Source organism: Trichosurus vulpecula, chromosome 5 (genome assembly GCF_011100635.1).
Source record: "Trichosurus vulpecula isolate mTriVul1 chromosome 5, mTriVul1.pri, whole genome shotgun sequence".
In the NCBI taxonomy this organism is placed as follows: Eukaryota; Metazoa; Chordata; class Mammalia; order Diprotodontia; family Phalangeridae; genus Trichosurus; species Trichosurus vulpecula.
Window position 1 is genome coordinate 33,571,781 of NC_050577.1, and position 23,167 is coordinate 33,594,947.

Below are 23,167 nucleotides of genomic sequence, written 5' to 3' on the forward strand. Positions count from 1 at the left end.
AAGGGACAGGGTTAAGGGAAAAAAATTCAATAAAGGGGGATAGGTTAGGAAGAAGCAAAATAAAGTTAGTCTTTCACAACATGAGTATTGTGGAAGAGTTTTACATAATGATACGCATGTGGCTTATGTTGAATTGCTTGACTTCTTAGGGAGGGTGGGTGGGGAGGGAAGAGGGGAGAGAATTTGGAACTCAAAGTTTTTAAAAACAGATGTTCAAAAACAAAAATAATTTTGCATGCAACTAGGAAATAATATACACAGGCAATGGGGCATAGAAATCTATCTTGCCCTACAAGAAAGGAGGGGAAAAGAGGATGGGAGGGGAGGGGGTGACAGAAGGGAGGTCTGACTGGGGAATGGGGCAACCAGAATATACCCCATCTTGGAGTGGGCAGGAGGGTAGAAATGGTGAGAAAATTTTTAATTCAAACTCTTGTGAAAATCAATGCTGAAAACTAAATATATTAAATAAATTAAATTAAAAAAAGAAAGAAAGGAAAAGACAGAGCAGGGCTAGGGTAGCAAGCACAGTGTTAGGCTGGGGCAGATTAGGAAGTGAGTGGAAGAGCATCTTTCCTACAAGATTTTGAAGGAGGCTTCTTGAAAATGTAACAGAGATCATGGATTTAAAGGTAGGAGGGGCTTAGAGGTCATCTAGTCCAACTCTCTTATTTATACATAAGGAAACAGATCCAGATCATGGAAGGGATTTATGTAGAATCACATAGGCAATAAGTAGTAGTACTGGTATTTCAACCTGTCTTCTGACCAAAATCTGACTCCAAAATGTTCTTGTAAATGCTAAAAGAGAAAGCTCTTTAGAGATTTACCAAGAGGAAGTGAGGAGAAAGAGGAATAAGCAAAGCTACTGTCAGTATTGAAAAAGGAGCCCAGCTATGAAGGAAACTGCTCTCTGGAGAGTAAGAACTGCAAATCACAAGCTACAGTACCAGCAACATTTTTTCAGACCATGATACAACTGTTTTCCAAGCAATGACTATCCCAATTAATAATATACTTGTGTACTGATATCAGTCTTTGGCAGTACCTATCTGTGTGACAAGACATTTTCTTTCTTTTTTGGCAAGTGGTGTGGAAGCAATTGAGATTGAGTCTTGCCCAGGGTCACACAGCTAGTAAGTTTGTAAGGCTGGATTTGAACTCAGGGCTTTTGACTACAGTCCCAGGACTCTGTCCATAGCATCTAGCTGTCCTGTATTACAAAAAAATTCTATTTATTATTATTATACTTTGAATTTTGTCAATAAAATTTGTGGAATTTGAAAAAAATATGTCTGTGAGATGAAATCCTGTAATTATTATTATCTCTATTTTACAGATGAGGAATGAAATTAGAGATTGTCTTAATCCTTATGTTATGTTGTCTTACCTAGCACAGTTACTGGCACAGAGGAGGAATGTAAGAAATGCTTTTCGATTGTTTTGATTGATGTAAGTAACTTGTTCATGGCCATGCAGCCAGTGTAATTGAAAACCAGTGGCATTGATCTCTCCTGACTCCCAGCCCAGCTCCCTGTCCATTTAACAACTGCCTCTTAGAATAAAATAAATTGCAAAAAGTCAGAGTGAGATAGGAGATCACCAGAAGGAAAGACCACTTCTTTCTTTCTTGTTTTTTAGGGTGGGGAATTGTCATCTCCGGCCTTTCCTCCTCTAAGTTGAATGAAAAGAAGTGACTTTTGCCCTATATAGATGTATATTTGCAAAAAAAATGGGACTCTTGGAATATATATATATATATATTATATATATATATATATAATATATATATATATATATATGTATAATATGCCCAGTTTACCAATCCACCACACCAGAAAGCTACAAGACCTCACTCAAGTACCATGCTCAAGAACATTATACCACTTCTTGTGGTGCCATCCTCACATTTTCAAAAACCCAAAAAACTCGACAATAAAAAAAGTATTTCTCACTGACTTGTTGTCCTAGTAATTGCATTGAAACCAGAAAGAAAAATCCAACTTCTTATCCCCAGCAAAAGTTTTGCCTCTGGGCTTTTCACAGAACAGTGTAGATACACTCAAAGTAACATAATTTAGCCCATTAACCAGGCAGAGAGGCCATGATCACATTGAACCAGTGGATAAGAGCCAATTGGAAGTTCAGACACTATGACTCCAAGAAGGCTGAGGATGAGTGTTCAAATCATCACTCTCTATAGTTGACAGGTTTTATTTCCATTGCCTAAGAGTCCTATTTTTTTTTATACTATGCAATGAGGCTTTAGTAGGCAAGTCTTCTGACTTCAAGCATAGTCCACGAAAGGAAGAAAAAAGATCATTTATCAATATACTTGTCACCCTCTTGTGAGCCTTAATTAGAATTAATCTCTGTCCCAGGCTGACTTCTGGGCCTTTTTTATTTCACTCTCTTTGAGGAAGAAAATTGTGTTCATGAACTTTCAAATATAGCACTTGCTTCATGTTTTTTTTCCCTTAGCCTATTTTGAGTAGTATTTCTAGTACGCAGATCCCCTGGCACCAAGAACCATCATTACCTTGAATCTAATGCCACATGCTTAAGAATGTTGCCAAAAAAGGGGAGCTTTGGAATACCAGCTTTGGCTGGGGGAAAACATCAGGGTATGAAGAAGGGAATCTATGTCCTTTGTTTATTTTTGCAAGCTAAATAAAAATTCATGTAATGATGAGGGGGGGTATTTGCATGAAAGAATGCCATTGATTAGTGTGTAGCCAGAAAAGGAGTCAGATAAGTCATTCATCCTGCAACAGTGATAGTACGTGAATAGTCAGATTACTCCGTTGGTACATACAAGAAAAGAGATGAGAGAAAGGCCTCTGAGGCCTTATGTAGATGTTAGAAGGCAGCATAGAAAGGTCACAGGTAGCCTTTGCTTTCTGTCTGTCTGACTTAAGCATCACTTCTCCTTTGTGGTCCTCAGTTTTAATCTATTAAAAAAAGAAGGATGAACTTAATAAATCCTAAGGTCCCTTCCACTTCTAAAATCTATGACAACCCATGAATTGAAATACATGAATAAGAATTGTACCAGGCCAGAAGACAGAGAATGGCTGTGATCTTGATGGGTAGTGGAGTACTCACACCTATGAAATTCTAGATCCATGAGGTCATAAACTTAGAACTAGATAGATCCTTAGTGGTAATGTAATCAATTGACTTCATTTTACAGATGAGGAAACTGAGGCCCAAAGGGAATACAGGTAGCGTTTTTCCAAGGTCACACAGTTTGTTTAGGGTTGAAGCTATACCCGCTGACCTTAAATATAACTCTTCCTCTTGGGCCATGCTTCCTCCTGATTAAAGTGAAGCAGAGATCCACACTACCCATGGATTTCCAAACTTGTCCATCATTTGTTCTGTTTATGGTTGGTCAAGAAGACATTTAAAAAAAAGAAGTGTTGAAATATAAGTCCTGCCATTTAGTGTTAAGCGATATTGGACAGCTCACTTAGCTGCTCTGAGCTTCATTTTCATCATGAGAAGTTGAAGGGGATAGACTAAGATGATCTCTGGTTTTTTCCTGGCTAGCTAATTCTCTGAGGCCATCATTCTACTGAAACTTCTCCTAAATGATCCTTTAACTGCTAACTACAATGGCCTTTCCTCAGTCCTAATCTTTCTTTTTTTCAGGTTTCAACATTGCCAACTCATCATCCCCTCTTCTCCCTTGACTTCTGATATTGTGTTTTATTGCCTTTCCTCCTACTTGTCTGAACACTCTTCAGTCTCCCTGGCCAACTCTGTGCCTTGTACAATCTTACCCCAGGCTTAGAATGCACTTCTGCTCACTTCATCTCTTAGATCCCTTTGAAACTCAGATCAAGTATCACCTTGTACTCAAAATCATGTCCCACCCCTCAGCTGTTATTTCCTCATCCTTCAAATTAATTTTTAAACCTAAACCTTATCTTTAACTCTCCCTTCTCCTTAGCCCTCTCTCTTATCAAGTCAGCTGCCAAGCCCTGTCAATTCTACCTTCACATCAGCTATTACATCCATTCCTTTTCTTCCATTCATACTATTTCTTTCCTGATTTACTATAACAACCTCCTAAGTAGTCTTCCTCTATCTAGTCCTTCTCTACCTTCCTTCTACACATTTGTCAATATAATCTTGCTAAGGCACAAGTCTAATCTTGTCACTCAAAAAAGCTCCTATTTGTCTGCAAATTTCTTAGATTAGGATTTAAGATCCTCCACAATTCAGTTCCAATCTATCTTTCTTGACTTATTTTCCTTTCATGTACCATACAGCAGGATTTGAACAGGGTCTGCTATTATCTCCACCAATTTCCAGTAGGTGTATGCAGAGAAGAGGAGGGAGGAGGCACCCTGAGGGCAAAAATATTGAATTGGGTGGAAAATAAGGTATTTAACCCTCTGAAAGCAGGACAAAGCAAAGTAGTAAGTATATGGAGTGGGGGAGTCCAGACACATAGCTCAAGATATATCAACTAGGCATTTTGACAATTGTCCAAGTGACCTTTGGACTAATATGGCACCTAGTATTTGGAGGATAGAAACAGTCTGTAGGCAGAGGGTAATTGCCCTTCTCACTTAGTAGGGCATCCATCATTCATGTGGACCGCTGCCATCTATATGAAAGAGGAGCTTTTGTGAGGAACTCAGAAAAGGACAGAGTGCTGTTTCCAAACAACATAGCATCTAATTTTCATCACATTTCCTTAATCACGGATGTTTCAATATCTGTCATGCTCTTAATAAAAGTATTTTTGCTGTTCAGTCATCTCAGTTGTGTCCAATACTTCATGACCCCATTTAGGGTCTTAGGGTCTTCTTGGCAAGAATGCAGGAGCTGTTTGCCATCTCCTTCTTCGAGTAACAGTATATGTTAGCCCAATTATAGCCCAAGTGCTCATTTTCATCAAATTCAGAACCTGAGGCATCTTAGTGCTAATCACGTTCAAACCAACCTATAAAACTACTGTCTTCTGAGCTTAACCTCCTACCTTATGTCTCATCTTAATGGTCCTTGCCTTCTTTGAAGGCTCAACTGAGCCTTCAATTGAGTTTTGACTTTCTATATGAAGCTTCCCCTATTCATCCTGGATGTAAAACATTTTCCCACCTCAAACATCTCAAGAGAACTTTATCCTTCTCCTTTAACTAATCCACATCTTTCCTTAAAAAACAGAACATATTAATCTATGTCCATGGATATCTACATGCCACCCTTCAGCCCCCTAGTATAACATAAGCTCCTTGAAAGTAAGACATATTTAAAGTCTTTGTTTCTTTAGCACCAGGCAAAATGTGAACATAGTAGGTACTTAACAAATGTGTTAAATTCAATTTGTTGAATTATCCCTTCTATATAAGTCAATTTCTAAAAACTGAATTAGAACTGATTTTCTTTAACTTAAGACATTAATCTCTGTTAAAATGTCAATGCCTTATAAAAGGAATGGTGACCTCTATTGACCTTTAATGAATGGTTAAGACCTTTTCCCAAGAACCCTTTGATGAGGAGAAGTTAGAAGAGCCCATGAGGGCCCTGGTTATGATAAAGGCTGAAGAAATGATACTACCAAAAAGATAAAAGAAAATAAATGGGTAACAAAGGAGTACTGAACACTACTCCATTTTTTTTTTCCTTTTGACCCTTTTCCCTGGAATGGAAGGTATTTACCATTGCTAGGAACTATTCTGACTGTTTGTTCAGCATATACTAACCTATGCCAGCAAATTCTCTTTCTTTTAAAAAAATAAAACAAGATCCTTTTAATTTTACTCCCAGGAGGGTGCAATTTGATGAGCTCTATAATCATTCATTCTTATAAATTTGTAATGACCACCATCATCTTCTGGTTCATATTTCCTAGGAATTCTTTATTCTACATATTCAACTGAGTAATTCTAGGAGCTCTGTCCTAATTGGAAATGTAGCTTGAGACTGAATAGTATTTCCCCTAGGATAATATTTTAACAATATTTGTGCAGTGGATAAATGAATATAATTCTAGTCTCACTTTCTCATCTCCATAAATTTTCTGATTTTTTTAGGTATCTGCTTGGAAAAAAATAAGCTTATTTGTATTCATAATTTGTGATTGTCTTTTCTATAACAAGCATTTGGTAGGAAAAAATGAATTATTTGGATACACTTTCATCTTCTATAAGATATTTACCTGGAAACACCAACCTAAGACAAATAATTTCCTTTAGTTTAGTGACTTTAGTCATATGGGGAGAGCAGAGATAGATATAATTCTACTCTAATATTCCCCTCTCTTAAGAGGTCAAAGTAGTCAGCTTTATTGTCTATTCCCTTCTCTTCCAGGCAGGAACCACACTTTAGAAAGAGATGGTTAATATTCTATATGATATATACATACACATACACATACACATATGCACAGAGGTTCTTATAAATATATATGCATGATATATAATACCTATGTATGTTTTCCAACAAGCCACAGTTAGAGAACCTATGTGAATATAAACATAGCTTCCACAGGCATCCTGTGCTCCCTACATTAAATTTACTCGAAGTTGTTTTGTCTTCTCTTTCTGCCTGTCTCTGTCTGTCTGTCTGTCTCTGCCTGTCTCTTTCTGTCTCTGTCTCTGTCTCTCTCTCTCTCACCGCCTCTCTTCTCTCTCTTCTCTCTCTCTCTCTCTCTCTCTCTCTCTCTCTCTCTCTTTCTCCCTCTCTTCCTCTCTCTGTCTCTCTTACTCACTCCTTTACCCATAGTTGTAAAGGAAATTTCCCTTTTATTATCTTCTGATCTTTCATTGTGATGTGGCCATTTATTTTTATATTGCATATCCATTTGAAATGTAGCATATGATTTAGATGCTGGTCTAAACGTATTTTCTGCCAAACTGTTTTCTGCTTTTCCTAGAAGTTCTTGTGAAATACAGAGTCCCTTCTCAAGTACTTTATTTTCTTGTGAAACCATATTCATGTGAAAGACTTCAACAGAAGTAGCATAAGGGAAGACTGCTACAATCTTAGCAGAGGCAAGGACTTTAATTGGGGAATAGTTCACAATACATAATATGTCCTTGGAAAAAAGGCTAAGTTTCTAAAAATTTGAGTTTTGTAGTACACTGACTGACATACCAGGCAGAATGATTTAAATTTGAATCATATTTTTCTATCAATAAGCTCTACTATCACTTTGAGTGAAAGGGGGGGGAGAGAGAGAGAGAGACAGAGGCAGAGTCACAGAGACACAGAGACAGGGAGAGACAGAGACAGAGAGAGACAGACAGAGAAACAGAGACAGAGAGAAGGAGGGGGGAAGATATTTAAAAATGGTAGAAAAGTCAGAGTTGCTATTACCAGTTGAGTCAAATAATTTTTTGGAAGCACATGCCATACCATGTAGCAGGAGGAGCATGGGGACAAAATGAGTAGTGTCAAACTGAGATAACCAATGAAGTAGTCAGACGGAATAGAGTTCCCAAAAAGAGATAGACTGGAATAAGTGCTAAGTTTGGGTAATGGTATCAACAGAGAAAACATTTATTCAGGGAGTATTGACTTCCATCTCATGCAGAGCTGGTGAGTCTCAGGTATCACTGATGACACTGCTCTCATATGTCCACCTCAGTGGATCAAATAAATGAGAGGGAGTGGAATCACTATGTGTGAAAGCATCTACTGAGGCAATGGACTTCTTTCCTTCTCTCCATACCACATTTCAATCTGATGAAGTAGCCTATAAAAATAGGAATATCTCTTATTTTTCCCACAAATTCCAATAGTTATTCATGTTATGACTGCAACATGTTCATGTTTTGGGTAAAAATCTTCATGCATGAATCTTTTTCCAAACCCATCCAATGTCTTACCAAATGGTTGAGATTTTTCCAGGGGATACTTACATATTCGTGTTAGGTATTCCTGGGCCTTTCCCCATAAATCTTAGTTTGGAATGGATGTGAGGCACAAATTATAGGCCAAGAAAAATAAGTTACAGTCTTAAAAGACAAAAAAATCTTCAGTGATTTATGGGGTTGGCACTGATCTGCATTTATCAGTACTGAAAGTATTTGTGCTACAAAGAGAAGGAACAAACCTTAATGTCTGATCAAAGACTTTTGAGGCTAACCTAAAACCAGGTTTTGGATTCATTTGCCAAAAAACCAAATGTCAACTTTTTGTTAAGCTTTCCAGGAGACAAAGTAGAAAAGAAGGGGAAAAATGTTTCTCAGTTGCAAAACACTGCAAAACATGATAATGATACACAGATAACAATTAAAGGTGTTTTGTCCCTATGAAGTATTTTGGTTTGTATTCAAGATGTTCCCCACTTATGAATTTGTTATGGTTCCTGGTGGAAATGGGAATGATCAGAAAGACCTAACCCAAGTGGGTTCCAGAGTCATCAGCCAAGTGTTTAAAGACTCAGGCATCCTCCAGATACTTTTGAAAGAGTTCATCTTTTGTTCACGTCTGAGGTAAGTGGCCTTGCTATGAATCCTCTTTCAAAGTGTTGACTTTGTGGGTGATTCTGTTTGTTGAAGCTTTGCTTGGCCAGAAATTGGTTTGGCTCTTTGTATCTGCCAGACAATTTGAGGCTTGGCAAGTTACCGCATGTGGATTGTAGCAAGTACACTTGCTGTGGCCAGAGAGCATCATCTCCATCAGCAGCAATAGTGGACATTTCTATTAGTGAGGTTTCTATTACTTCTATTAGTGTGTGCGCTGCATAATGCAGTATAAGAGTTCTGATTTTGAAATCAGAAAGACTGGATTAAAATGTAGGCTCTTGTGTATGCTACCTTTGTGACTTTAGACAAGTTCATTTGACAAGTCTTTGGGCTTGTTTTCACAAAAAGGGGGTGAGGAATTGATCATCTTAAAGATTCTTCTCATTTCTAAATCTATGTTCATATAGCACTTCCAGTTTTTAGAGCCTTTCACATGTGTATATTAATTCATATGACACTCAAAGAACTCTGGGAGGTAGGTATTATTACAAATGATATTACATCCATTGAGAGATGAGGAAACTGAGAGGTTAAATGTCTTTTCTGTGGTCACATAGTTAGCAAGTGTCAGAGGCAGGATATAAATCCAGGTGTCTGCAATGCTCTTCCTTAACTCCATTTTGTCTCATATATGGGCAATGGACTAGTTGATGGGGATACAGAAAAATAGTATATTCCATATGCCCAAATACAAACTCTACAAGGATAGAGCACCAGTATGAGGTAGCATGAGCTAAGGGCCTGATAGTTGGTATAGACAGTAAGTAACACAGGAGATCAGAGGTGGCAAAGCTCATTGGGAATCTGAATGTGAGAGTGGATAAGACATTGTGCTTGGAGTTAGGAAGATGTAGGTCTAATTCCTTCTTCAGATAATTACTAGTTATGTGACCCTAAACATATTATTTAATCTCCCTGTGCCTCAGTTTGCTCATCTATAAAATGGGGGGCGGGGTAACCTCAATGGCCTCTGAGGTTAATTCTAACAGTATAGCTATGATTCTATGAACCCAATAGCGAATAAGCATCAGAGGAAATTTGACCTGGTTGAGGAATGGGTAGGATATAGAAAAACAGAGAGAAAAAGACATTCAAGACATGAAGAGGACCATAACCAAGGGTCCCAACAGACAAAGAAAGTGTCATTATTTAGATAGCGTGGCAATGGTAACATGGTAATAATCCAACCAGTCTGGGAAGGGAAGTCGCCTGGTCAACATCACCTTTCCACTTTTCCGAATGAAAATGCTGAGGTGTAAAAAATCAACGTGATTTTCCTAAGGTCATCTAGTAAAGGGCAAAAATCTATATTTGAACTTGAATCCTCTGACTCCAAATCCAGCCTTCTTCCTCTAAACCACAAACAATGCAAAACGATTTGACTGAAGGGTTATATGGGGCAGATTATTTCCTCTTCACGTCAGCCTCTTAGAATATCTAGTTTTCCCCAACAAATGATGTCACCTTCCACATGGGGCCTTTCTAATCTCTTCAGCCACTATAAACTCTCCATTCCCCAGAAAAAAATCTTATACTTATGTATTGTTAAAAATGCTTTTGTGTATACTTATGTATTTACTTGTTGTCTTTCCTAAAAGAATGTAAGCTCCTTAGGGCAAAGATAGTTTTTTTATTGGTCTTTGTGCCTCCAACATGTAACAGTGCCTGGCATGTATGATGCTCTTGGAAACTTGTCTGGGTTTAAAATGTTTAGGAGCACAGAGTCTGTGTCTATACACAGTTTGCTGAGGGGAAAATAATTGATTTTAGTTCAATAATTAGTCAGATAATAATAAAAATGGCTAACATTTCTATAGTGTTTACTTTGTGCCAAGCACTTTACAATTATTATATCATTTGATCCTCACAATCACCCTGGGAGGTCACTGCAGTTGGTATCTCCATTTCACAGATGAAGAAAGTGAGGTTTAGTGACTTGCCAAGGATCACATAGTTAGTAAGTGTTTGAGGTCGAATTTGAACTCAGATCTTCCCGACTGCAGGCCCAGTGCCCTATGACACCACCTAGATACTTAGCATTTACAATTTCTCAGAAAGGCATATACCCTGTGTTGTATCTGTATTTCTGCATTTCAGGGCCTTGCTATACACAGACACTGGGTAATTCTGGTGTATCTGTCATTTCCCAAAATGTCCCAGCCCCCCAAAAAAGAAGAAAGGAAACTCTAATACATTTTCTACATAATTCAGACCACAAAAAGTTATGCATGTTTAGCATTTTACATAATTAAAAGTTTGTTTCGCATTCCCTTCCCCCTTTGAATTACTGAGTTAATTGGAGTCATGTCATAGCAATATAGAAAAATGGCCATATGAACTCTTTTAACCAACTTACTCAAAATCCCGAAAGGCTTTAGAAAGTAAACAAGGAATTACTGAAATAAAGCTACAACATAACTGACTAAAAATTTCCCAGGCAAGGTAACCACCATACTGCAGGGGATTTTGAAAAAAAAAAGAATGAAGAGTAAGAAGTGATCTTCTGACAGTAAAAATTGATAAAGACAACTGGAATAATTTCTAGCTATGCCAATTTGGTGAGATGCTTTCAGAGTCTGGCACTACTCAGTTCCTAATTAGGAAAAGGTTCCTTTCTTTTTAAAGAATAAAAACGATTCAATATGCCCTGCGTGTTGGATCTGAATTTGGCTTGACAGTGGTGCATTTCTGGATTTTATCACTCCAGGAAGAAATTTGAAGATGATTATAGATGCGAGGAAAATTCCATAATAAGCTTGGGATGGTGCCTAAGAATATTCTTTTCCCATTATTCAATTATTTTCACCAAAAGACAATTTAACAAAATTGCTTGGGAAATGATCAATGTTTAGTGAGTCAGAGGCTAAGTATAAGTGGACATAATAACCCTAATCAGCTATTTGCTATTACACAACTGGACTCAGCCCATCTCCCTGAAAGAAGCTAAGGAATTTTGATGATGCCACGTTACCCATGAAGAAGACAGGTATTCCAGAGGCCTAAAAGGAGAAGGAATAGGGAAATAGACTTCTTCTGGTCAAATGGAGGCCTTCTTTGAAGACATTAAGTTATGTGAGGAGCACCTAATAATTAGTGAAACATTCAATTCAACCAGCATCATTGCTGAAAAGTACTCCTATGGATGTTTATGGATGGAGGCGTTAGTCCCAAATCACTGAAAAATCGTGGCATTAGATGATAGATGTATAGGGCAGGCACACTAACCAATGTTCCCATTTCTTTTGCTGCACAAAACTGTTGTCTTTACTATCAACTCCACTTACTCCTCCCCATCCTTTGACTCTTCCTTTTGCAGGAATGGCATACATTGCCTGGTGGCTTGATGGAAGCCTAATAAAGCTTCCTCCAGCCCCAATTTTCTAAATTCTTTATGGGTCTCACTGAACAGCAGGACAGCAGGCGTGTCTTGATTTAACCATAAAATCTGTCTTTAACCACACCACAGGCCCCCAGACCTCAATCACAGACCTCACTGTCCCTACCTAGCCACTTTCCTGCTGACCCACAATCTTAACTTCCTCATATACGCCTCAATGCCTCACCAGAACAGGTGTGTCCATGAACTCATATTTCTCACTAGAACAGCAGGCGTGGCACTGCACTCAACCACAATCACACCATCCACTTGGCCCAAGAGAGGACCACAATACCTAATTATCCATTTTGAGTGGACAGGACCACAATAGCTAGCCAATCAGATAGCACAACCAAAATGTTTAACTACCTAACCATGAACTGGAATTCCCTAAAATAGCACTGTGAAGTAATAGTAAAGAACTGATCTAGAGAAAACTTATGATGTAGAGAGTCTCATTATAATATCATTATCATACATAACTGCCCCCACCAATGCATTGTGAGTAATCCCATGAATAGTTCCATTGAGGCTGGGACCCCTGCCCCATTACCTAATCCCTTGACAAACCCCTCCTGCCTTTTTAATATTTATAATTTTTGTTGTGTAATCAGCATGATTACGCTATAAAATTGCATGTCTTGAGTCTTAATAAGCTGCTGGTTGTTCTTGGAACTTAGCCTGTTGGATAGCATAATACTCAATAAATGCCTTCTCTTAGATCAGAGATGGCCTGAGTCTGAATTTTTTGAGACAGTCCTGCCTCAACAAACCATGAAACCACAACAGCTGAATCTTAAAATGTATCCCTAGTAAAACATGATGGGAACCCTGTATAATCCATGGCCACTTAAAAGTTGACCTAAACCATAGCTCAGAAATGTCTAGACAAGAAAAGAGGTTCTTGTGAGAAGAGAATCATTTGTGGCTTCAGTTGAGTAGCCACTGCATAATTCTGTAGATCCAAAAGCTTTGTAAGTGTGAAAGACTTCAGCTCACATCTATTCTAACCAATACTTGAACTAGAATTCTATCTACAACATCCCCCCGGAGCATCTCCATCCTCTACTTGAATACCTAAAGCAACGGGCAACCCTCTACCTCCAAGAGCCATTCATTTCACCATGGGACTGCTTTAATTACTAAAATGTATTTGTCCCTTTTATGAAATTAAAATCTGTCTTTCTGAAATGTTGACCCTTTGTTCCTACTATTACTATCTGGCTAAAGAAAATAAATAATTCTTTGTCCTGTGGCTGCCTTTTAATTAATTAAAAAGAATGCTTATCCCATTCTACCTGACCCTCAATCTCTAAGTCTTTTTTTCCCTCTCAAGTAAGCCTGTACAATTCCTTCAGCCAGTTCTCACATGACCATCTTCAGGAGTTCTTAACCTCAGTTCCATGGTCTACCTAGTGATCCAGTCTAATGGATTTCAATGGGTCTAATGGGTTGATGAGTGTGTAGTTATTGTAATTATTGTAGTCATATGGGACCCAATGAGTTCAGTAGGGTCTGGAAGGGTTAAGGGGGTGATGACTGGGTGCCTGACAGAGTGTAGATTTCAGAAGATGTCCTTATGTCTGTCAGAGGTGCCCATGATGGCAAAAAGTTAAGAAGTTTTCATCTAGACTTCCTTTCTGTAACTTCTTCAGTTTACCTTTAGCCTTCTTTAAATGTAATCCCCAAGCCTGAAAATAACCCAATCTGACAAGCATTTATTAAACACTTAATATGCGCATGGTGCTGGGCTAGGCAATGGGCCTGAAAAGACCAAAGCAAAGCAGTGCCTACTCTCATGGGGCTGAGATTCTGAGAGGGAAGGCTCAAGACCAGTATTACAGATTGAATCTATGACAGAGGATCCACTACCACCCCTCTCTTCCTGAATCCTATGTTTGTAATAATTATTCCAAGACCACATGGTTGCATAATACACTATTTACTCAGCTTATAGGCTCCAGAAAGATCTAGGCCTTTCCATCATCAGCTATGGTCTAGCTATATATTCCACCATCCTAAATATGTCATTTGATTTTTAACTCTTATTTTTAACTCTGTTTTAACTCTTATTAAAACTTATTTTTTACTCTTATTTTAACACATATATTATTTCATATTTATCCCTATTGATTTTTTCCATTTAAATACAGCCCATCTTTTTACCCTGACAGATTGAGTGGTGCTCTAGAGACCCATATTTGATTCTTAAAATACCTCACTGGTCTTTGGCATTCTTCCTCAATGACATGCCCTTGCTTTTGTCTTCTGTATATGTCTTTTAAAGACCTAAGTTGTTGGTGCATTCTCTTTTCCATCTGACTCAATTCAATAAATATTAAGTAACTGTTATGTGCCAGGCACTATGCCAAGTGCTAGGGATAAAAAAGAGGCAAAAGTCCAGAAGTACCACACATATGGACTTTGGTGCATATTCTAACTCCTGGTTACTTCTTCATGAGGCAAGTTGTCAAGGGAATATTCAGGTTATAAGGGTTTCTTGTGTTTGTCCTTTGTTCTTGAAGAGGACCATGACATCAGGGAGATGATGACTTGAATTGGATAAGCATGTACATGTATGTGCATGTATATATGTATGAATATATACACCTGTGCATATCTACACACAAATACATTCTTATTGATTTCATTCATCAGTGTCTTACCTAAACTCTTGAGGTTCTGGGTGTTTTTGTTAGTTTTAGCATAGAAAATTTGCAATCTGGGCTAGACTGAAAAATCCATGATGCGTAGTTGTCATATCTATAACTCTTCTATTCACTAAACATAGAAGTACAACTCCACCTATTTGTTTAGACACAAACTTGCCTGATGGCCTGCCCTGCTCCATCCTATGAACAAGCTGATATGAAGAGCCAGATGGGAAAATTTTGGGAAAGGGAGAACCTCAATTTCATATATAAAATGCCTATATAGTAAATGTGCTAGGTCCTGGGTCTTTCCATGGCGTAAGTTGCAAGATTTAGGCAGGCTATCACAGGAAAACGTAAGGAGAAACTATAAGTCAAAGCTGGAAGGTATGACCAGGAGTGTGTACAACACTGATAGATCTCTGCAAAGAGAACTTCGTTGAAATTATCTTCCTATCAATGTTAAAAACAGATACAGGGAAAAAAGACTGATCCTGGTGTCATAGGCCATGGGTATGTCACTTCTAACTTGCATAACTTTGGACAAGTCACATAACTCTCTGGGCCTCAGTTTCCTCATCTGTAAGAGAGAGCTGGACTAGAAAATGGTCCCTCTAGGTTGTTATGAGTAGCATAAGACACAAATAGAAATGGGTTTCTATGGGAAACATTGACTTGGAAAATCACAAATTAATATTATCTATGATCTATTATATTTGTATTTATTTTATTAAAAATTTCCCAATTATCTTTCAATCTATTTCAGCAGTAATGAGGAATCCTGTTGGTTGTATGTGGCCCAAGGGCCACGAGTTTGACACCTCTGCACTAGATCTAGGTTTCTTTGACACCAATGATACTACATATGGGAGGATGCTGACTATGTCTCCTTTGGTCACTGATGGCAGGCAGTTGATGAAAAAGAATTCATTAATTAATACCACATTAAGGATGCTTGGTTGAGTCATTTAATTTAGGAATGATTGATTTATCCTTAGCTAATATGCAGCTGAACTACACCCTTAGACTTGGCCTTTAAAAGGAGAGGAGATGGTTATTAAGATAAATGAGAAGAGACTAGAGCCGATGTGGTGATGCCGCATGATGGACAAAGCCCTAGCTCTAGAATATGAAGACTAAGTCTTCATGATTAATGCCTGCGTTATCTTGGGCCAGTACCTTAACCTCCTTGGACCTACTTTGTCATCTATCTAGTGAGGGTGTTAGATTATACAGCTTCGAACTTCCCTTCCAGATCTATTTCTATTATCCTATGCAAAGTGTTTTGCAAACCATCAAAAAGTTAGAGATAGGTGAGAAATAGAGAGATAAAGAGATATATGGATAGATAGATAGATAGATAGATAGATAGATAGATAGGAGAGAGACAGAGAGATTCAGACACACACACACACACAGAGACAGAGAGACAGAGAGAGAGACAGAGACAGAGACAGAGAGGAAGCAAGGAAGGAAGGAAGGAAGCAAGGACGGAAGAAGAGCATACTCAGGTCTCTAACACCTGGCAGTGGGGAAAAGAATCTTAATTATACATAAAAAAACCACTCCACAGTGGCATCTCTTATCCCAAGAGATGTCAGCAGGGGAGAAGTAGTCACAGAGGTATAAAGAAATTCCTAGAAGAGGAACCACCTAACTGAAAAGTTCCTGAACTCAGCCTCCTGAAGAGAAGATGAATTAAGAATCAGAGTAGATGAGATTCTTAGGCTGGAGTCAGGGAGACCTAGGTTCAAATACCATCTCTGAAACTTGCTAGTTGTACAATTGTAGGTGAGTCAGATAATCATCATCACATTTATTTAGTATTTTAAGATTCGTAAAGAATGTTTTTTATCATTTACAAATGTTATCTCATTTTATCCCTACAACAGCCACATAAAGTATGTGTCATGATTTCCATTTTGCAGATGAGGAAAGTGATGCAGAGAGTTAAATGGCTTGACTAGAGTCACAGATTTATAACATCTGAAAGACTAGATTTGAACCCAGGCCTTCCTGATTTCAAGATCAGTGCTTAATCAGCTGTGCCAGCTACTGCTTGCTGTGTTATCTGTAAAATTAGAGGACTGGAAATAATGTCCTGGAAGATCCCTCGAAGCTCTAAATCTACGATCCAAGGAATTTCTAATACAAGTACAGGGCCACATAGAATACCAAAGGACAAAGGGCTCCTTAAAGGAGTCTAGACTTTCACCTTAATGAGAACTGAGACTTAATGACGAAGCTTATTCTGTAGTAAATCTCCTTTCTTTTCCCTTTGAAAGAGACATCACCCTTAGGTATTGCCTATATGTGTAGTTGTTTAAGTCAAAAGGTCTTAAAAGGTCTATAGAGATCTCTGGGGGAGATGGTGCTGAGTAGAGTGAGGAGGACACCTATTTTGAATGTTTATAGGCTTAGAGCTGAGTCATTTATGTTTTCACAGAATACAATGAGAGCTAACAGCCCTTTACCTTTTCTGTAAAGACACAGTAACAATATGGGCAATCTCTGAGTAGGTTTGGCCAAACAAATAACAGGTGTCTTCTAGTGGAGAGATTCCTTCATTCACTAAAAGCATGGTTTAAATGGAGGCTAGCCATGGCTCAATACATCCTCAAAATCATATAACTCAATAAATAATCTTCAATGTATTGTACATGGACCCCAAACTGACCAGCACTAGTGTAGTTCAAAATATCATGGCCCCATGGATATAGGCCTAGAAAGGACCCTGGAGGTCGTTGAGTCCAAACTTCCCATTTTATACCTGGGGAATCTGAGGCTGGGAGATTTTAAGTGACTTGCCCAGGGTTACACTCTTAGTAAGTGTGAGACATGTTTTCCTGACTCCACACCCCCTCTTCTATCCATTATATGACTTTTCCTTTCTAACCTGTTCATATTTTTCAAGTAAAAATAATATTGGAGAAATTTAGAGCCTGTATGAGAGCTGGCCTTCACCAAAATCTTCATCCTTCATCCTTCTCAGTCTTATTCAGACACTACCTGATCATATCCCATATTCAGACACATCTTGTCTCTGCTTTACTGCCAGCGCTTCATGGAAGGTAATTATTTGGCAACTGGTATAGTTGATAAAGAAACCTATTTAATAAAATAGAAGAAAAGAAAAAAAGCCCAAAGTATGTCAAAGGAGAGAAATAAAAGGAAAGAATGGAAAGAGTATTTCATAAACAATAGAGAGTTTTCCCCTGGTAAATAGAAATAGTCACAACAAACCAAAGGAACCAAATGAAAAAACAACCACTCTGAATAGGCTGTTGTCTGAGTTTGCAAAGTCTAACAATAGGACTGAAAGAGACAGAATAGAATCCTTCCAAACTGCAGAATCTTTGGGTTTTAAAACAATCAGACCTAAGTCAGGACCTTTTCAATTTGGTGGCATTTAGCTACTGATATCATTAAGCAAAATATTTGTTAATATAAAAAAGTCAGAATATTAGTGGGACAGTTAATGGAAGTCTGTAATACCCTCTGTCTCCAGGATTTGCTTCCTTTCCTGGGGGAAAATGCAAGTTGGGGAATGTGGCCAAGTCACTTAACCTCTACCTGCCTTACTTTTCTCATTTTCAAAATGAGAATAATAATAGCACCTAGTTCTCGGAGTTGAGAATAAAATGAAATAATATTTGTGAAGTGCTCTGCAAATCATAAAATGCTATATAAATGCTAGCTAGCTAGTAGTAGTATAGAAACAATTATCTTTTTTCATTTACATTGTTCAGTCATTTCAGTCGTGTCTGACTCTTTGTGACCCCATTTGGGGTTTTGTTGGCAAATATACTGGAGTGGTTTGTGGTTTCCTTCTCCAGTTCATTTTTACAAATGGGGAAACTGAGGAAAACAAAGTCAAATGCCTTGCCCTGGGTCGCAGAGCCAGTAATTGTCAGAGGCCAAATTTGAACTCTTAAAAATGTCTTCCTGACATGGTCTATCCACTGTGCCACCTACCTGCCCTTATCATTTTCATGCTGTAATATTTATTCAAGTGATCTCTCTTGGGAGAAGTAAAGAGACTATGCACATGTCACCATAATCCATAATTCCAGCAACAAAAACAATAGACACTTACCAAGGACTTATTGCATCTAGGCCACTCAAAAAGTTTAGATAAGATATCATTGTTCCTTCTCATAAAGTTTCCATTAAAGTGAAGTGATATGATTGTTGAAAAATTGGAAGGAATTCCCAAGTTGGTTGACAATAGAGAAAGAGTTCCAGAAGGCGTTGTGGAATGATCTAGGTGATAGAGGAATGGGGGTGCAGTAAGCCAGAGTCGGGGGTAGGGGAGATGAGAATAGGGATTAAGGGCGAGGAAGATTTTGTATGAGAGTGCTTCTTGAAAGTAAGGTGTTACAGCAAGTATACTAGGCTCCAGATAGCTGGACATAAAGTCCACAATTATGATTTTGATAAGACCCCTATTAATAAAGAATAATCATTGTTTAAGAATGACAAGCCTTCTTTACCAATGTCAAAACTTGAAAATACTGCTTGAATATAAGTAACTACAATGACATGTAACACAAGTTATGAAGTCCAAGCAAATGTATGGAAATTCAGCTTCATTATCATTTGCTAATTCCTCCTAATGGCTTTGATCAAATCAGAATATCTTATTTAAAACTTATAATTGATTAGCCTTGGAATATAAAACCATAAAGAGGGCACTGGCTTGTTTATTTGGCTCTTGTCATTCCCTGGTACAGATATTAGTCAATATGCAACCTAATATGTGTGTACATATGTGTATGTACATACATCTACCCAGACACACACACACACACACATACGTATGTGTGTGTGTCTGTGTCTGTGTCTCTGTGTCTGTGTGTGTATGTGTATATACCCTAAGCTGAACACAGTTCAAAGAGAAACAGAGAAACTCATACATTCCTTTTAAAAATATTTAATAGAATTCTCCAGGTTTTTGCTTATGTTACACATTCCTTGAGATAAGTGCATTCAGTATGGCAAAATTTCCTAACAGATGTTTGGTTTTATAAACATTTCACAAATAGGTTGGCTTTTTCTCTTCTTAATTCTGCTTAGTTACTTTCATGATTGGCTTATTTCTATTTAACTCTCCATTTTTTAGGGATTTTCTCTGAACTTTCAGGACTTTGGGAGCTATATAACTACACTAGAAAACCCAGAAAATGACCTTGGAGTAAAATTGCTATGGTGAAATTCCTTTTCTCCAGGGCTACTTCCCTAGCTCCCACTTGCATTGATAGGCCAGGTCACAAAAGGGCAGCTACTACCACTGTTGTCCTGATCTATATCTTGTAACTGAACCCAGATGACTCTGAAGGAGATAGTGAGGCTGGTGACTTTGCACAGCTCTGCCTCACTTCAATCTAATTCATTTGCAAGTCAGTCCATCACCTTCTTGATGTCATTCTAATGGGGAGAAAACACATCTTGAAGATTTTAACTGTAAGTCCAAGGAAAAGGTCCCTTGATCTTTAGGATGACGACACAAAGAAACTCTAAGTTTCTTATATTGAATCATTAATGGTGTCCAGGACTATGGCATTCTTTCACAGATATACACTGGGTCCATGAGGAGACTGGGAACAAACTTAAAATGTAAAGATAGTGAGCACATATATGGAGCACATATGTAGAAAAGGGGTAACCCACAATTCGTAGTTTCCAGAATTCCATTCCCTTCTTCATAAGAACCCTCAAGAAAGTTCTACTTAGATGTAGTTCTCTGCTGTCTACCAAGGGCTGGTATCTTTGTGGAAACCATAGCTGGAATTTCTTTCTGCTTAAGGGTCCCACTATTGGCATCCCCCCATGGGACTTTTTCCAAATCTATGTTTTTCTATGTTTGTCTTCGGTGTGGACTTTGGATTTGTTTTCAAATCATGCTGATTCAACTTCCACAATAACTATTGCATATGTCCCCTTCTCTCCTCTCACACAGCCACCACCATACTAGTTCAGTTCCATATCACTTATGGTTTGGACTATTCCAATAGCTGACATTGGAAGGTCACTCTTCCTTCAGTCTCTCTCCACTCCAATCAGTCTGCTTATCCTGCAAAATTATTATCCTAAAGCGCAGATCTGATCGTGTCACTCCCTTTATCCAATACACTTCAGTAGCTCTCTATTGCCTCTAGGAACAAATATCAACTCTGTTCTCATGAAAAAGCCCCTCATCATCTTGTCCCTTTCTGCCTTTCCCAGTCTTATTACACATCATTCCCTTCCAATTACTTAAAGGTACAGCCATACCAGACTATTTGCTGTTACTCACTCACAACAGTACGTCTTTAATTTCTGTGTTTTTGCATCATCTATGTTCCGTGACTGAAATATTTGCCCTTCACCCTTCCATGTCTTGCCATCCCTGGTGTGCTTCAAGAATACACTCAAGTTCTACCTTCTGTGGGAGATTTTTTTCCGGTCTCCTCAGCTATGAGTGCCTTCCTATGTAAGGCTATCCTTCTAACATATGTAGATATGTATGTGGTGTCTCCCATAGCAGAATATAAATTTATATTATTGTTAAAATATTCTTAAAATATAACCAAGAACTACTGAGTATAAATAATTGTCAACTATAGACAACTATTTTAAGGAATTTGGCTGAGAAAGAGAGAGGTATAGTATAACTGGAGGGGACAGTAGGAGGAAATGAAGGGGTTTTTAAAGGATAGTAGAGACTTAGGCATATCTGAAGGCAGTAGGGGAAGAAGCCGTGAAGAGAGGTTTAATATTCAAGGGACAGAGGGTGTAATTGACAGGGTAATGAAAAGAAGGAAGAGGAAGATGGGGTCACGTGTACATGTAGAGGTTTTGGCCTTGGCAAGAAAGGCCACCTCTTTGCCAGAAACTGGGGAAAAGGAGGAGGGAGTGGGATTCTGAGATGAAGGGAATGGAGAGAATAAACAGGTTATATTATATCTAATTATGTATTACATTACATTAGCAATAGGATTATTTAAATGGTATATAATTATTTATATACTTATAATAAATATGTTGTGATATATAATATAATAGGTGACTATATTATATTACATTATGTTATATTATGCTGTGCTATATAATGACATGACATGACATGACATGATATGATATGATATAAGATATGATATATGATAAATGATATGATATGATATAATGTAATATAACATAATACAATATAAGACAATATAATACAGTATAATGCAATATAATATGATATTATGTTATGTAATTTTATGTTATATTATGTTGTTATGTAATTTTATGTTATGCTATGCAACGTTACGTGATGTTATGTTATACTACATTATATTATATTATGTTATCCTATATCATATTTTATTACATATGTTATATCATATCGTATCATATCACATTAATTGTATTGTGTCATATCATGAATGTTGTGTTATGCTATGTTATGTTATGTTAGGTACATTATATGTGTGTGTTTATGTCTGCATGCATGTATGTAACAAAATCATGTTAGGATGTATCACAATTTATACTCTTATTTTAATGACAAAATTGAGTCCATTTGATAGGAATATTTTCTTCTATTTTTCCATTATCCATGATAATCTTTCAATGTAGGTAAGACAAATTACATTTATCCCATTTTATAGATGAGGAAACTGAGGCTCTAAGACCTCAAGGGATTTGTCCAATCTAACAGACAGATGTAAGTGTTAGAGCCAGGTTATCAGATTCTAAATGTCCTACTTAGTTCAAAGAACTGTTTGAGGATCAACTTATGAAAGTATGTGACATCCTTTATAATCTTAAATGTATAGAACTCTATCATAGCGCCTGTTTTCAATATCAGTTAATCCTAATGTTTTCAGTAATCATGATAATGACCCCAATTGGGTGGAGCTTTCCCAAATAAAATTCTGCATATATTTTAGTGACAGTTTAGTATCAACAAAGACCCCCAAATTAATGGTAACTAGAGAACTTGTCCAGAAAACGTGATGCAGGACAATTGTCCACACTCATTTGTGTTTTATCGGGAAAAGGTAGATTCAGACTGTGGCAAAGCTAATGGGACAGAGGAAAAGACAAGATAGGTATAAATAAGTGGTAGTCCTAATGTTGTCATTGTAAACCCTTGAGAAAAGCCACTTAGCAATGACTTTCATCTGCTATTAGAGAGAACAGAATCTGTTTATTGCCTTTTCCAGTAATGGTATAAAGATGAAATGAGAGGTCGCATGAATTTCAAGAATAGAAGTAATATCCAATATAGTTCCCCAAGTATCACTTGGTCTGTAAAGACTGTTTTGGATGTACAGGTGGCTGTTTCAGTGTTCCTTTTCCTCTCCAGATGAAGCCAATTGTTCTAGGGATGAGTGAATTATCTCCCCTCCCCTTGGTATCTATTAACCATCTGGCATAGAATCAAACCTAAATATTCTACCATAGTTAATTGAAATCCAGCTGACCCTCGATCCCATCCTGTCTTCCTGATTCTTCATTTGAAAAAAAGAATAAAAGGTAGTGGAAATAAGTGGATTAGGGAATGAGGGAACAGAATGCATTCTGCAAGAATCATTACATTCCTGGAGGAGGAAGACATTGCCCTGTTACTTAATTAGGAACTCTGAGATGATTTCTCCCTTGATGATTCTTAGGTAAACACCACC